The following is a 17,334-nucleotide window of genomic DNA, read 5'->3' as shown; positions in this document are numbered from 1 at the left end:
TTGTCATTAAAGTCAAGAGCTAAATCTTGTTACTCTCAAACATAATATTGTGACATGTAATGATAAAATAACATAATCAATCCTTTCATATACAGAATATGTATATAAACTCAGAATTTAGGAAATTAAAAAATGTAGAGAACATTTATCTCATAATAATAAAATCAAATACACTTATTTTAAGAATATACATAATGCTGGATCAATTAAAATGATAATCCAGGATAGGAAATAGTGTTAAGAATATCAACTCTTCCATTTTCACATATGACTAGATAAAATCATCAGCACAAATCATGTATTAAGTTTTTGGAATTTTTTCCTTTTTTTAAGGAACTTAACTTGAAAAGAAGCTATGTTCATGCAAAGAATAGTCGTAAATTAAAAGTAAACAGCCTAAACAGTCTATATCTGGACATAAATACTGACTCTTTTTTTTCACACTGATTTTCCCACAGGAAGGAACAGATTAAAGGGTGGATTACTTCAAGCACTATAAAGGTCTCTAGACTGACCCCACTCTTAGAGGGAACTCTTTCAGGGGAATAATGCTATAAAGAACAGTGAAAGCCCAAGAAAACCCACAACTGAGCCCTTCAGAGGGCCCTCATTCACAGTCCTCATTGACTGCCCTGGCCTCTCTGAGGGAATTCAAAATAATTCACTGCCCACCATAATACTGAATTCACAACAGAGAGGAAAAAAGATGATGGAGCTGCTTTGCATCTGTTTAATTTTTTACAGAAATGTTAAAGGGGTTAATCTTCTACAAGTCCAGTCATGTGCTTTCACAAAGGACCAAGAAAGGAGTCGCAAAGCCCGCCATGACTCAAAGGGAGGCTCTTTGTGTCTTCTTTTCTGCAGTATGTCTGACAAAGAGGCTGCCTAAGTTCCTAGGCTTCTGGCTCCTGCCTGGATTCTGAAGTCAGTGAATCAACAATGATGTCATTGCTTCGGAAGACCACTTTTGGCTGAGATAATGAAGATCTCTTCACCCAGAGCATTATCATCTTGGTGGCATACATTTCCTAAGCTTTTACATACAAAAGAATCCTACTTGATCAGACCTTTTTGCTTTATTTTCTGCATTATTGGAAAGAAAGCATTTGGGGACATGTCTCCTTCTCACCAAAACATAGCTTTTTAAGTTTAGCGAGTAGATGCTATTGAACTAGACTGATTTACTCAGACATTTAAGAGGGGGAAAGATTATGCTTTTTTAATGAGAGATAGGTCTGTTGTTCAATGTATATTCTGTTATTAAAATTCTACTAGTTGGTAGGCAACATACATCGTTACATAAACAAGATCCATTTCTCCCTCCTTTTGTTGCCAATATATGTATGCATATGGCTTGGGAAAGCACCTTAAATTACCCAAAGAATATTAAAACAGCTTGAGGACAGTTATTCCCCCCAGATTTTTAAAATAATGGACCCTTTTCAAAACCCTGTAAAAGCTTTGGAAGCTCTCGGGGAGATAGACAGATAGGCACATACATACAAAATTGGTGCCCTTGCAGACTAAGAAACTCTGCTTTACAGAGTACAATTTCATTGGAAAAGAAAAATTCTGTCCAGCTCTTTTTGAAAAGTATTTATGTACAACAACAACTTTCTTAATAGAGTGAGCATTTTCTCAAAACATTTTCTAATTTCCCCTTCTAAAGTGTCTTATAGTAAGCTCTTCTCTAATTATATACAATGTTAGTTATGAAAAAGTAGACTTAAATTATTATAAGCAAGAAAATTGAAGGAAAATAAAATACTGATTTTGATTCTCAATAGAGAATATTAGATGAGGTTAGACAAAATGAGTTGGATATGAATTAAAATAGCCAAACCATATGTGCCAGGGGTTGAAGCAAATTATCTCATTTAGTCCTCAGATATGAAACAAATATTACTATCCCCACATTTCAGATCCTACAAAACCCAAGGCAGGCATTTATTCTCTTCTCAAAAATATGATCTAGAGTTTTCTAGGTAACGTCTGATAGAAGGATACATTCCAACTTTTCAAAAGGAAGAGCTATGCAGCCCAGCACATATAAAGACAAATGAGAAGGTGAGGTGGGGGAAAATGTGTGTTTGGGAATTTAGGGTTCAGCAGAGCCAAAGCACAGAGTGTCTGGTGGGGCAGTGGGAGTCCCTAATGAGTAGCAAGAGAGCTAAAATAGGGGAGTTCCAGTCACGGAGGACAATGCTAAAAAGTATATGTATTTTATCGAATAGCAAATGGGGAATGACTAAAAAATTTTTAGACTAAACAGTGACATAAAGTATTTCAGTTTACAAAGATCATTACATCTTCAATCAAAAGCAGCAACCTCTAAAACAGAGTACCAGGGTACTTATATTCAAAACATATATAAAAATAGCTGCTGGGGCACCTGGGTGGCCTCAGTTGGTTAAGCATCTGACTCTTGATTTCAGCCCAAGTTATGATCTCTGGGTTGTGAGATAGAGCTCCACATTGGGCTCTGCACTCAGCAGGGAGTCAGTTTGAGATTCTCTCCCTCTCCCACTGCTGCATGCATGCTGTCTGCCTCTTTCTCTCTCAAATAAATAAATCTTTAAAAATATATCAAATTTACCCACTTAAAAAAAAAAACGTACATCTCATCAGGAGCCAAATTTTCTCCTTTTCCTGGAAGACGGGCACTTGGCATTACTTTTGAAGCACAAGGTGCTGGGATACTTACAATTGTTTCATGATTTCAAAAACAAATGATACAATTTATGCTTTCTGTATATTTTATAAAAAGCAGAGCAAAACAAAACAAAACAAGCGAACAAAACTAAGTAATACATATAACAAAGAACCCTTATCTCTGCCCCCTCCCTGAATCCTATACTCAGAGACTAGATAGGGGTCAGGGATGGTGTAAGGCATTCTGTTGTGCACCTTACTTTGAAATTTCAACAGTTAAACATGCAATGGTTATAATGATCACGAACAGCAACACATGAAAGTAGCCCTGTAAAAATGGTTTGCTCTGCTTCTCAAAATTCATTCAATCCTATCCCCTCCTCCTTTTTTACAGAAAAGTAGACACGTTGGATGTCCTCATCACCTCTCACCTAGATTACTCCAGCAAACTCCAAACTGCCTGCAATCTCCCACCCCTCTATTCTGTACCCCACGTGGATGACAGCTAGAGCTTCTAAAATACATAACATACTAGAGGGGAGGGGGGTAGGGGGATGGGTTAGCCTGGTGATGGGTACTGAGGAGGGCACGTTCTGCATGGAGCACTGGGTGTTATGAACAAACAATGAATCATGGAACACTGCACCAAAAACTAATGATGTAATATATGGTGATTAACATAACAATAAAAAATTAAAAAAAAAGGAAAAAAAAAATAAATAAAATACATAACATACTACATCACTTCAGTGAGTACATTAGGGACTTTTTTTCTTTGCTTTATTTTTTTTAACTTGTAAAGTAAGGGTCTTTGCAATCTAGCACTAACCGGCCTTTCCTGAGACAAATATGAGAAAAGGACACAACTATTGTTTTTGGCAGGGGTAAGAAAGGAAAAGGGAAAGATGTGAGAGACATGATGGGTTGACTGCCCATCTTGTGTACGGCACCGTATCATTAACGGCACCTTGAGGTAAGAAGAATTTCCATTTTATAAATGAGGCAAGTGTATCTGAAGAAATGGTCCAAAGTTCCTAAGGTCACAGACCTAATCAACAGTAGAACCACTACTTGAATTCACGTCTGTCAGGCTCCAAAACCCACACCAAATAAAACTTATGGAATATTCAATGGAGATGATACTTGAGACCATAAAAGAACATCTCTTTTGAAACTATGTAGAATAAAACTGAATATGAGGGGAAATGCCCTACTAAAAGGTAAGAAAAGAGAGTCCAAATAACTGATCAGAGATAGGAAGAGATAAGGAGGCAAAAGTGGTAACAGAAGCCAAGCCAAGATAACAGAAAACTCAGAGAAACAATATCTTATCAAATGTCATGAAGAGGTCCAAGAGAATGAGCTCTGAGAAGAAAACTGTTGAAATTTGTATGGGTCTTTCAGTATCTGCGGGAAACTCTTTACGTTAGTGCTGAGGATGACAGCCAAGCTCAGTGGGAGCTGGATGAGAGACAAAGTGATAAGAAGGAGGGGGTAAAAGGAGATATGTTCTTTACAGAAATTTGGCAATGATGGTGATGAAAAACAACAACAAAGGGGCAAAAGGGCCAAAATTCCAGTCAAATATTTATGAAGACAGAAGAGACCTAGATCATCTATCTGTACATACATCTGCATTTCCCACTTGAGACCGAGTATCTTTATGAAAGTCCATAAAGATGAAAAATGAAAGTCTTTAGAATAAGAGGAAGAAATAGTGACTAAGTAAACAAATTCTACATCCTAAATCTGGAGCACCCCACAATCTCTTCTGTGCTGTGCATCCCATTCCTGAGTCCCGTTCAACCACTGCCCTCTGACGCTCAGACAATGTAATGAAGTCCCCTCAAACCATCAGCAGGGGACTTCTTTACATAGTCTGGGTTTGATAAATAGACATATGATCCCTTTGGATCATCTTATCATTTTCCCCTATGAATCCTTAACACTGTGGGCCTTCTTAGATGTCACACTGGCTGTCCTACATAGTTGGACATTTCATTTTTGACCTTCCTGACAAATTTCAGTTGAAAGCTCCTTTTGTTCAGTTTTAAAGATACTTAACATTTCTGACTATCAAATTCAGGTATTCATTTATTTAATCAATACGTGCTGAAGACCTTCTCTGGGCTAGGCTTTGTACTAGACCTTAAATAAGCAATGTTGAGCAAAAAGGAACAACTGGAGTAATCCCACCTATTTTATGTCATGTAATTCTTAGGAGACTCAAATGAAGTGAGGCTTATGAAAGAACTTTGAAAACTATTAAGATGATACATACCATGGTGCAAATCCTTGACCTGTGCTGTCCATTACAAAAGCAATCAGTCACAGGCAGCTCCTTAAATTACATTAATTAAAATTAAAATTAGGGGTGCCTGGGTGGCTCAGTCAGTTAAGGGTCTGCCTTCAGCTCAGGTCATGATCCTGGGGTCCCAGGACCGAGCCCCACATTGGGCTCCTGCTCCTCGGGGAGCCTGCTTCTCCCTCTCCCCCTGTCTGCCGCTCCCCCTCCCCCTGTCTGCCGCTCCCCCTGCTTGTGTACTTGCTCTCTCTCTCTCTCTGTCAAATAAATAAACAAAATCTTTTAAAAATTTAAAATTAAAAAATTAAAATTAAAAATTCAGTTCCTCAGTCCACTAATGGATACATATGACTAGTGGCTACCATACTGAACAGCATTGATGTAGAACATTTTCATCATCTCAGAAAATTCTATTGGAAAGCAATTTCCTAGAAGCTGAAAGCAGAAACACAGAAGAGATCATGTGCATGATAGCAAAGGGAGAAAAACAGAGTGATGCTTTGATAAAAATATAACAAATCACATGCTCAAAGAAAAATAGCTGATGATTCTTGTAACATTTTAAAACTACCACAAAGAGAAAATGTAGTCTTAATAAAGGAATGGTAAGAGGTAACTTTTACTGAGTGCTTCAGGAGTCCCCAGAACTAAAACTGAGTGCCTTACATTAAATATCAGATTAATCCAAAGAACAATCCTTTGAAATAAGTGCTATTATTTTCTCTGCCTTGTAGATGAAGAGAATGAGGCACTGATAGATTAAGTAACTTGACATAGGTACAAAGCTTCTTAACAGATAGACTTTGGGTTAAAACTATACAAAAGGAAAAGAAAATGTTTACCACCCAATGACAGTGTAGACATTGAATCAACCTGGTTGAATTCTTATTATGTAAAAAAAGCCCTGAGGTAATAGGATTTATACATGTGCCTTCACACACTCCAGCCTTCACTGGTATTGCTAAAGTCACAAAACATGTTTTCTAAATCAGTCATTATAATGCTAATTACATAATGGTTTAGTATAATTATATGTTTCTTTACCAATCTTTATTGAAGTATACTCTACTCTTGGATGGGAAAGCACACACTGAGTACCCAATACACCAAAATAATGTATCTTGTGTCAATAATATACTAGGTGTTCCTCTAAAACTCATCATTTAATTTCTTATTATGTCTTCATAGGTTTTTTTAAAAGATTTTATTTATTTATTTGACAGAGAGAGAACACAAGCAGGGGGGAAGGGCAGAGGGAGAACCAGATTCCCTACTGAGCAGGGCGCCTGACACAGGGCTCCATCCCCAGACCCTGAGATCATGACCTGAGCCAAAGGTAGATGCTTAACTAATTGAGCCACCCAGGCACCCCTGTCTTCATAGTTTTTGAAGACATAAACTATGGACTCCTACTCCATCTCTCATAAATGTTTTAGCTTTCTTATGAACTAGCTGAAAAATGTGACCTCTTTTTCGTTCTCTGTGAGATAGGAAAGAGTAGATTGTTAGAAATACATGTTAATAGTCTTGTATCAAAAAAGAAAAAGTCACCACTGAGATTTCTGATTTCTTTAACGTTCTAAAGATCCGGTTTGAAGATCTAATTTTAAAACTGGCTCAAAAGATCAGATTCAAATGTTTGAATCTGTTTTTACAGGATATCCTTGGCTGACTTTATGCTAAAAAAATTTAACACAGTTGGACTGTCTTCCTTTGGCTATGAAACACCTTTCACAGGAATGGCCATTAAGGTGGGGTTAGAGTATGTGTGGAAAGGGGTTTGAACAGAGAATGTGTGTGAACCCATTTTAATGCAACATGTTCTTATATTAATCAAAATATGCTTTCTGAAATAATCACTTATATTCTGGCCCTATACATAGAAATATAAGGGATATTCTCAAGGGACTAAACACTGAGCACTTCCGGTTTTCCATTTCCGTTAGTTTTCCTGCTGTATATCACATTCAAGTTGTTCTTTAAGCCTTAGTCACTGGATCTGAGTACCTGAAGCAAGAAACTGCCTTCATGACTGGCCTTATTAATTTTTCCTTTGTTATTGCCAAGAATTGAAGAAGACTAAAACAGATGACCTCCCTATTTCAAATGAAGGAGGACTGGACATGGTACCTTTGTCACTTTTAACACCATTCTTCTATCTCTGGACCAAAAGTTTAACAAATCTGCAAAAGTAAGTATAAGGACTCATGATGATTATACTTTTATGCTCTGTTTTGCATAAAAAAATCACCTACTAGTTTTAATCCTATCATGAATAAAACATCAGGTTTCTATATTCACAAAGAGATCTGATTTTTTTCTTTTAATCACAAATTCTGTGGAATTTGGGATAAAATTCTATATTTGCAGATATTAGTTAGAAAAAGAAAATAATAGCCACGTAGTATTAAGACTTCAAGTTTAGAGGTATAGATATGGACAAACTGAAAATTCTAGGGTTCTCCTAGTGACTCAGGATGTCAAAGCCATATTTGTGACGCAATTTATTTTTTTTTAGATTTTTTTATTATTATTTATTTCTTTTACAGAGAGAGAGAGCTTGAGGAGGGAGGAGCAGGAGGAGAGGGACAAGCAGACTCCAAGCTAAGCACAGAGCCTGACATGGGGCTCAATCCCACAACCATGAGATCAGGACCTGAGCTGAAAGCGAGAGTTGGATGCTTTAACCGACTGAGCCACCCAGGCACCCCTGTGATGCAATTTAGATCATGTGGTAAGGTATGCTTGAGTTATGAAGGTAAAAAATTTTTTTTCTGACACTGATTCCATTTGTAACCCTGTTTTTCACTATTTTGCATTTGACATTCTATCATTCTTCATCCAAACTAACATGTATAAAACGAGGGGAAAAGATTCTAACAAGAGCCTTTTCAACAACCCTTTGATATATATGGTTTCTGCAACTACAGCAATGTGGATCACAGAAAAATGATAACTTGTGCAACGGGAAGGATATTTGGACAATATAGTGTTTATTCTTCTCTGTGTTTGTGTGTAGATGACTCGCTGATCATCCCCAACAGTGGCTGGGAGGCCTTGAGTGAGGGGGAGTAAAGAGAGAAGAAGGGGACCATTGCATCAAGAATAAAAGGAAACTCAGGTGCCTGGGTGGCTCAGTCAGTTAAGCGACTGCCTTCGGCTCAGGTCATGATCCTGGAGTCCCGGGATCGAGTTCCGCATCGGGCTCCCTGCTTGGCAGGGAGTCTGCTTCTCCCTCTGACCCTCCCCCCTCATGCTCTCTCTCTCTCTCATTCTTTCTCTCTCAAATAAATAAAATCTCTAAAAAAAAAAAAAAAAGGAATAAAAGGAAACTCAGTATTCAGCTTCTGGAGTTCAAGTAAGATTTTTCCAAAGAAAAGAGATTGGTAAGCAAGGCTATATGGGCAGAAAGGATATTGTAATTCTCTTGGTTCTCACATAACAAATCAACACCAGGCCTGGAGGCCAGAAAACACTGTTTTTTTATATGCATGCTTGGTTTTTATTTGTGTTTTCCTTCTATGAGAGGAAAGTCCTGGCCATCGTAAGTCTTAGGCATGAGACTGGCGTTTAATCAGAGGAAGGAAAAGGCAAGTCGGGCCCTTTTGATCTTGCACTACTTCTGGGACAAGGGAGACAAACGGGCATGAGGAGACAGTAGTTCTGATTTCTTCCCAGTTCCCTTCAAGGCCAAGTCTCAGAAGAGAAGGGACATGGTATTAAAACATACAGATCTATGGGGATCTCCAAGCACCAAAGCCTTTTTTCCTGCTCTGTCTTGGGGGCTCTGGAAAGAGAACACCTCAGGGGCTGCTAGCCCATCCATCTAGTTGCAGCCAAGGAAGTCACAACTCCCCTTGGTTCATGTGCTGCAAGAAGAGCAATATGAGTTTCCCGGGGAGCCTGTAAAAAGGGCTGCTAAACCCAGGCTCAATGTGGTCCCACAGCAGACTGCAGTGGACCACGTGGGCTGATGCATAAGGGTCCTCGCCAAACTCAGGATGGTCTGCTGCACCAGGGAGACCAGCCTCTAGTCAAGTTGAGAAACACCTGCAGGGAAAGCCAAGAGGGGCGGCAGCGGCCAGGCAGACGCGGGAATATCAGTCCGGTGGGGTCCACTCAGCCAGCCAAAGAAACCCACATACTAGTTAACATAGAAAACTCCTGTACAAGATCAAAATGTGATGCATTCCACCTTGTAGGATAGCTGGGCTTCTCCCCCTGCTTTTTCTTTGTTTTCTCCATGAATATTTGTATAGAATTAACATGTGCTGCAATGGAAACTACTCTATTAATGAAAGGAAGGTCAATTTTCATAATCCCTAGTATTTAGAATAAATTCATGGCTTCCCATTTACTTAAGGTCTATTCGGGATACAAAACTTGAACTTAATGCTAATTACTTGAGTTGCTTTATCAAAGTTGTCATAAGGTCACAAAAAGAAAAAACAGAGAGGAGTGATGCTCTTATGTACGCTGTGAGTTGAGGTCTGAGTTGCAACATAAAATGAGGCATATAACTGGGAAAGATGAAAACTCCATAAAAGTTGGGGTTTAATTGAGAATAAAAATCTGAATGATTACTGCAATAATTATTTTAACATCCACGCTCCAGATCTCAAATCTATAAAAAATAATCTCATTCTATATCATAAATGTTCATTAATATTTTGTATACATCTGAGATGACAAGGGTGTTAGAACATTTCTTCCATAAATTTAAGAGAAAGAGTACTGGTGAGTGATGGAGGGATGCCCATGGGAACTCAGATGATAGCAATACTATAACAACCACACAAATGCTTCTGCTGACTTCTCAAATGTTGGGTCATCACAGATGAGAGAAGGATGCTGTAGAAGACAAAAAAAAAAAAAAATCTAGCCTGCTGAACTTAATTATACCTCCTTTAAATATAAATAGGGTGGTACATATACCCTACCAAGCAGTGGTTTCCCTAGGACTTCCCACTGGACTCAAAAGCCAAGCCCAAGATCACAGAATGAAATAGGGCAATGTTTACTTGCATCAAATTCCTATGTTGACTTTATCTAAATGTGTCATCCAAGATGGAGAATGAAGAAATTAAAAATCTGTCCTAATACCCTAATTTCTTACGACTAGAAGGCTGTCCAGTGGCATTTTATTAGTATGAGGATCATGGCATAGGATGTAAAGAGAATCTACTTTTATCACCCACTCATCTCACCAAAAGGGGCTTACACATTGCTTTTATCCCTTTAGTATATGGAGTAAGACCAGACAGAACATGAAAACATGACAAAACCTGCCAAAGTGCTGAGACCGAGAACTGAAGTTAGAATGCAGAGTGTTAATACCACACAGACCTTATTCTTCACACTTCAAGAACACACAGCAAATCTGTAAAGCACACTCAAGAGAAACAAAGTCTTCCACAGGAATTGGCTAAAAAATACCCACAATTAAAGACTGTCCTTTGAACAGGAATATACACAAAGGCTTAGGATACTTGGCTTATTAATCAGAGCTCTAAAATAACAAATATCTCAGCCTAAAAGCAAAGAACAAGTTAATGGGACATATAAGTGCTTATAATAGTTGTGAAAGATAAACAAACAGGGGAGCCTGGGTGCCGCAGTCGGTTAAACGTCCAACTCTTGATTTCAGCTCAGGTCATGATCTCAGGGTCTTGAGATTGAGCCCTGCGGTAGGCTCCGCACTCAACGGGGAGTCTGCTTGAGATTCTCTCCCTGTCCCTCTGCCCCTACCCTTCTCTCTGTCTCTCTAATAAATAAATAAATCTTAAAAAAAGATAAACAAAACCAGTTTGAACTAATGTCTCAATCAGACTTATCAAATATTTTTTCAAGATACTCAGTAAGGTACTGGAAAGTAATATAAGAATATGCTATATATAATTACTTATCTCCAGTAAACTTTATAGTCTCACTTAGGGAAATGGTTCCAATCAATCCTAAAATAAATCTTTCCACCTTATACAAAATCCCAAGTTCAAGAACTTCCATTAAGATTTTTTAAATTTAGGGGTACCTGGGTGGCTCAGTCAATTAGCGTCTGCCTTCGGTTCAGGTCATGATCCCGGGGTCCTGGGATTGAGCCGTGCATCAGGCTCCCTGCTCTGCGGGAAGCCTGCTTTTCCCTCTCCCACTCCCCCTGCTTGTGTTCCCTCTCTTGCTGTCTCTCTCTGTCAAATAAATAAAATCTTTAAAAAAAAAAAAGAATTTTTAAATTTAGATAGATATTTAGACCAGATGGACTACAGCTGAAAATCAGAGTGAATTTTCTGGTTATCTAGAAAGAACGAAACCAAGGATTCAGCTCTCCTTGCAGAATCATGCATTAGAAGAACAATTATTTTAGCCTGATTATAGCCCTCATATTTTAAAATCACAGTTCCCATAATCTAACCACCAATGATTTTCAAATAGAAATAATATTCTGTGCTACACTTATTTTTCCCAATTGTTCTATTTTTCTTCAACATATATCACTAACTTCCACTTCATTGACCTGAAAGATGCCCCTGCAGGGACAGGGATATAAAGATCCCATAAAGAGAGAGAGGACTGAGAATGACACACCTGAATCCTCCGTAGGGAAGTAAAGAACCCGTGCACAAAAAAAAAAAAAAAAAAATTATTTACAAAATACCAAAGTGAAGTGAATAGCATTGATCCTCATAAATAATTGTACATTTAAAGTTAACAGCTGATGATCCAGTAAGAAAAAGAAAACAATGAAAGACATATATAAATAAAACATACCTTACAGCAAATTATCTTCTTTAAAAATATTAATCATGTTAGAAACAGAAATAATGAAATAAAAGGTTACTAAACCTCCAGAAATATTTGAGTTCCTTACAATATGCTTCCCACTTACCAACATGAAAGTTTATAAATAAGTTGTACATGGAAAGAAATTACATACAGGTTTTAAAATGTGTTTAAGCAGGCATACTTGGCATGTGCAGGGTCAAAATGTACTTAATATTTTATTAAAAATAGAGTCTATCCCTCCTAAGTAAAAGCAGTTCATGTGAATGAAATCAAACACTAAAGTGTACTTTGATACTAGGATATACTTTATATTCAGAAATAACAAATACATTTTCAACACTAACAAAGATTTCTTGGTAATCGTTCTTTCATGAGTCAATAATTGATAGTTAATTCTTCTTTCTTTAAAATTTCATTTATTTATTTGAGACAGAAAGAGAGAGCACGAGTGGGAGGAGGGGCAGAAGGAGAAGCAGACTCCCCAGTGGGCAGGGAGCCTGCCGTGGGGCTCATCCCTAGGACCCTGAGATCATGACCTGAGCCAAAGGCAGACGCTTAACAGACTGAGCCACCCAGGTGCCCCGATACAGTTACTGCTGAGTAGGCAATCATTTAATTTAAGAATCAATGTCCAGCCTATATTATCTGCTTTGGCTTTGTACCCTAATATTAATTGTTTTCAATTTTGTTTCAATCACCTAGATATATCTAAAAACTTCAAATTCTCTTTGTCCTTTAATGTCATATCAATAACTAAATAGTAATCCAGAAGCTCTCAATTCTCAATACAGTTTGTATCTTTCCATATTCAATTCTTTATTAGAAAAAAAATGGAGTTACATTTGTAACACTTTAATCCTAGTCTATATAAATAAACTCCTTTCCTGGTATCCATGAAGTGATAGAATAGGCCCCATAAGACATTTGAATACAAGGAAATAAAGTATTAGCCTATAACTTTCACATCTGAAAGATCTTCAACCATCACTCTGCTTCCTGATTATTTCATGTAACAACTCAATCTTTAATTGCCTTCTTTTTGCCAATAATTATTATAAATACATGGATTATGAAATATGCAAAACCAACCTAAAAAGAAATTACATAAATATAAGTAGTATTTCCATATGAATCACTGGTAGTAGCTTTGACAAATGGCTGACCCTAGATTATATTATAAACTAAACTGTGCAGCTGAGTAAAAATGAGTAAAATTTATCATTTAACATCTACCTAAAAGAATGGCTGCTATTTGACAGATCTTAATAATTTAGTAACATTGCTTCATGCCTCACTTTAACAAGAAAAGATGCAAAAATTAATTTCTCTCATTTGATTTTTTTTCTTTTTTTGTGTCTTGCAAAGCCCACTACTGTTTCTCTTTGACTGGGGCATAGGTCATGAGAACTTCCAAATACAATAGGTTATAGCACCTACTGACTTTTCTATAGATTCAAGGAAGGGCTCTGCCTAGGAAGTTCCTAGAGTCACTAAAATAAGAAATAGTCTTCCCATTATTCTAGTGCTTGTTTCATAGTTTCATTCCCTGGCAACCAGGAGCAACTCCCAAATCATTTCTGACTTGTACATGTTTCCCACCTGGGACAAAGACACTCCTTCACAGCACCATGACAACCACACCAGCAACACAAGCGCTTGGGTTCGTGCAGGAAAATGAAAATCCTGAAAGGAAGCTAGGAGATAAAGGCTTACTATTCCTTGTTTCCCACTGGTAGGAAGTAATTACAAAAATTACTTTAACACAAAGCTTCTGGTGAGTGAATAGTTCGTAATTTGATGGGAGAAGCTTAAGGGCCTAGGGGATTAAATAAAAAATATGAAAAGCTGAATGATGTCATCCAAGCACAGCTCCCCCTTCCCCCCAAAATAGATTGCCTAAAGCAAACTTCTTATGGGCGACAATGTAGACATTCTTCAGAGATGGTCAGGGGTATGTTTTGTTTTTCATCTAAGTTTAGACTCAGATGATTGATTTAACAGTGGAGGTGAACTTTATGACTCTTTATTGGTTGATTAACCATGTTGTTACCAAATAAAATTTCAAAAACCAGTAAAATATAAACTTGTTTTGTCCAAACTGAATGTCCAGAAATGGATGTGATTCCCATCCTCCCAAAGCAGAAATCAAAAAGAAAAAAAAGTGAAATTCAACTCTCCCCCCATGATGAAGTAGATAAGGGTTCTTTTGACAAGTTTTTTATCATAAGCATGAACAGTTTATGATGAAAGGATGGTATTTCTTTGCTAGAAACTGGCAGTACTAGGTGTTATAAACACCTGCCAATTCTACATTGGAAGAGATTATTTACACTGCCAAACGTAAAACTGTTTTAGGTCTTAAAAGAGTAATTCTAAAGCAGAGTACTGCATCTGTGATTTTACAAGTTCAATATTTTTAAACAGTTCTTCACACTTTTCCACATTTCAAAAAACAATACAACTTCCTTATGAAGAGGTGAGGAAAGAGAATCTATGTAATATATGGAAATGGTTGCAGGTTTGTGTTATTGTTGAATCACAGCATATATTATCTCAACAAGTTCAAAGCTGTGAGTGACTTTTATTGGAAACCCAGATAAATATTTTAAGAGGATAAGGAATCAAAATAGATGTTTGCTTTTCATCAAGTGGAATAGCTTAGGGCTCCTGAGTGTGGTAGAAGCATATTTTCTGCTTTACGTTTAGTTTTGTTTTTGTGTTTTGAGGACACAATGTCCTCTTCTCCTGTAGTGATAGGTAGCAAATATCTTTCACGGGCTTCCAACTCTGTGCAAGGAACACCTTCTGATTCTCATTGATATGAACTTGGAAAAGAGAGGGTAGAAGGCAAGCAGAGACATTCCATGCATCCACGAGCCAATACCTGTTCCCTGACTCCAAGCTAACCTTCACCCATCCCTACCCCAACATGTATATAAGGGCATTCATTCATTGACTCTGACACATGATTATGAAAATATACTGTGCATTTTTTTATTCATTCACTTTTCCAGTGGATCTTTGAACTCAAATATCCAAAATTACACCCACTTGTCATCCTCCATCAAGCCTATTTCTATTTCTCATTTTAAATACCTGAATTCTGGAAAGAGAATCCTCTAGTCTTTCAGATCAGGATTCTGAGTCATCCTTGTTCACTCTCTCTCTCCACCCCCAATATATACCACATCAAATAACCCCATCAGTTCTACTTCAGTCTCAATCCAATTTGGCTCCTTCTCTCCGTCTCACTTGTATCACTTAGTTCAGAACATAATTGGTTTTAATTTAGCATACTTGCTCCAAACTATGGAAACTAAATGAATGTCAGTTCTGAGTTGCTAAGCTGACAAAGCAACACATGTGGCCAGGCAATTATGGAGACAACTAGCAAAATACAGCAGGATGTTTATTTATAGGGGCCCTAACGCTGAAACTCTTGTTGGGTGAGAAGTTCTTTATTTATGATAACGACTCCTGATGACTTGCTGTCAGAGAAATTTATGAAGAGCGTGTCCCTCAAATGCATTTCTAAGTACATCTTATGTATTTTAATCCTCTTCTAATAACTTGTTGAAGAAAGACTGCATGTGGCTCCTAAAATAATATCCTGAGTTGATCCAGACAAAGCACTATTTTATATGATACTATAGCTTTCATGTATAAATCAATATTCCTTCTAAACCTAGAATCTGTTCAGTTCTACATCTGAGAATGATGGAATAAGGTATAAAAATATATTCTTAATTTCGGTTGGAAAGTATGTAGCCCATGAAAAAGCGTGGCTCTCAGTCATGTGACCACGAAGTTAAAAGAAGAATTTTAAAGTTAAAGTATAGTACTTAAAGTTCTGAATCTGAATCTTTTACCCTAAGAAGACAATTTACATTTCTGAAGTATATGGTTATAATTTAAGATTCTCAAAAGGAAGTAAATTGATAATCACTAGCAACTCAGTTCAATCAGAACCTCTTAAGTAAGAAAATAAAAGTTGTTATGCTCATACTAAAGTTTATCATGGAACATATGTTATATATTGGGTCAAGTTTTAAAGTAATCACAAATTAAGAAAGGAACCCCTCCTCCTGTGACCGATAACTGCTGAAAACCTTTCCAAAACGTATTTTATGGCTTACTTCAACTATAAATTAATCTTCTTTTCACAATTGAAAAATTAAAAATAAAGTCTTCAGTGTCTGCATTCTTAAAAACAACTCATAAAATCAGAGTAAGCTGAGGCTGATGCTACTTGATATTTTAAATAATTTCCTAAATTAATGTCCAAAATTGCCTTAATCTCATCTAATTCTCATAAATTTATATGCTCTGACTACTAAATTATTTTTCTTAATCTAGTGTCTAAAAATACAATAGGTATTAAACATAGTATTTCTCACAATTTTCTTATTTCGATTGAAAAAATCTCTTCTTCTCTGTAAATATTAGACTACTAAAAAGTACCAGGACTGATATTTATAGAAATGGATACCCTCAGGGACTGAAATGGAGCAACAGAGTACAGCTTGGTGAGACTACTGGTATGACGGAAGGAGCAACTGGGAGGAAAGTCATAGTGACTTACGTATTAAGGACGTTCCAGTCCTCAACTACAGTTCTGTAATATGTGGGCTACGCTTTTCTAAAAGATATTTAACCACTGCCTCACAAAAGCTATTAGATATCATTAACTAAACTATAGAAAAAGTACTGTATCCTATTATCTATCCCTTGACATAACCAGTGTTCTGATTTAGAATGACATTCTTAAAACATGAAAATATGAATGAGAGCTAATAGGAATGTATTCACAACATGAAGACAAGCAATGCCTAACTGTTCAACTTTAAAATCCTAACATGTAAATCTTTGTACAAAATAAGTAACATTAATAATTAATAGCAATAACAACAGCTAGCACTGGTTAACCATCTACTATTGCTGAGGGTTACAGTCAACAATTTGCATATATTATTTCCAAGACTTCTTACAATTGTGCAAAGTATTTTAACCCTTTATTCACAGATAAACTGAGGCTCAGAAAGGTTAACTACTAATCTAAGGTAACAGAACAACTTGATGTTTTAAAGCTATTATTCGCATCTGTCTAAATGCACAGTGTACTACTCTCTTCTGATCACACCACAGTGACCCTCTAAGATAGGCACACATTTCATAGTACTGTATCTATTAATTCAGTGCTGTTGCTTCAAATCAGAAATTTCTCAAAAACTCTTCAGGCCGAGTTCATTTTAAATTTATTTTAAATTGTACTATTCCATCAGTTTGGCATATTAAGGGAAACGTATCTGAAAATCAAACTTGGTAACAACTCTCAGGAGGCAAGGTATCATGAATCAAGAATCTAGATTGTTAAATTAAGAAGATTATTTATATTCCTGACATTTTCCCTGGGGGAAATTTCTATTACCTCTAATTCAGATAGTTGGCCTGACAAAAGGAAATATAGACTTTTTGAAATTTGGTTATAAAAACATAGATTCTCAAATTTCCTTTCTTTTCCGTAAAGGGAACTTCTATACCCAACTTATAAAAACATCTCTTTAATAACAAATTACTTTCAGATTTCATTAAAACAC

At 36.8% G+C, this 17,334-nt stretch overlaps 1 protein-coding gene across 1 annotated transcript in view; it reads right to left on the bottom strand.

Moving 5' to 3' along the window:
* ADAMTS3 (ADAM metallopeptidase with thrombospondin type 1 motif 3) overlaps nucleotides 1-17,334 on the bottom strand; it is a 249,138-nt gene that overhangs the window by 118,313 nt on the left and 113,491 nt on the right. The gene's annotated exons all lie outside the window — the stretch shown is intronic.

This window comes from Eumetopias jubatus, unplaced genomic scaffold (genome assembly GCF_037043125.1).
Source record: "Eumetopias jubatus isolate StellerSeaLion01/CBP00866 unplaced genomic scaffold, mEumJub1_p1.0 scaffold_2, whole genome shotgun sequence".
NCBI lineage: Eukaryota > Metazoa > Chordata > Mammalia > Carnivora > Otariidae > Eumetopias > Eumetopias jubatus.
This window is presented reverse-complemented; position numbering and strand designations above follow the sequence as displayed.